The 617-nt window shown below is 38.4% G+C and overlaps 1 protein-coding gene across 1 annotated transcript in view; it reads left to right on the forward strand.

Moving 5' to 3' along the window:
• Positions 1-109: 109 nt before the first annotated feature.
• Positions 110-617, forward strand: part of LOC119584963 (reactive oxygen species modulator 1-like) — an 8,028-nt gene continuing 7,520 nt past the window's right edge. The window contains exon 1 of the mRNA XM_037933560.1: positions 110-237. The gene's annotated coding sequence lies outside the window, so the exon portion shown is untranslated. The remainder of the gene's footprint in view (positions 238-617) is intronic.

Genomic DNA, 617 nt, shown 5'->3' on the forward strand with positions numbered 1-617 from the left:
GAGTGGTTGGGTGGTTGTTGAGTTGAATGATGTCCAGGGATGCTTTTTTTTATGTTTGGTTTATCGACGGTATAACGATTTTCAAACACTCCCTCACCATCTTAAAAAAAAAAGGATGAACCAAATAGTAATCATAACCAAACAACGTGACCGAATCCCATCACAAACCTCTCATCCCGAATACGAAGTCAGAGACGAGACACAGGGTTGAAACGCGGACTCATCCGACGCACCTTGGTAAGAATTTTTTCATCACTTATTCTTCTATTTTCTGCTTCATATTTCGCGTGTCTAAGAATAACCACCGCGAGAGATTGTTCTTGAAGGCTTAATTGACAAGCCTGGGCAATTTTCTTAGCTCATTATGCCGTCATTTTCCCGTAAATAAGGGATATTGTTTTTAACCCCCCAATGCAAGGCTGTGTTTACATCATGTGCTTTTCCTCGAGAGAAATAATTATAAATTTAGAAGGTTTTTTTTACATTATTTATTATGAATAGGGACTTTTTTGGGTCTTTTTGGCGCAGTGGCAGACCAGTAATATCTGCTGATGGTGAGAATTGCATGTATATTACGGGATTATATGTACTTTGGAGAGGGTAATGTTAATTCTCAA

This window comes from Penaeus monodon, chromosome 19 (genome assembly GCF_015228065.2).
Source record: "Penaeus monodon isolate SGIC_2016 chromosome 19, NSTDA_Pmon_1, whole genome shotgun sequence".
Classification (NCBI taxonomy): Eukaryota; Metazoa; Arthropoda; class Malacostraca; order Decapoda; family Penaeidae; genus Penaeus; species Penaeus monodon.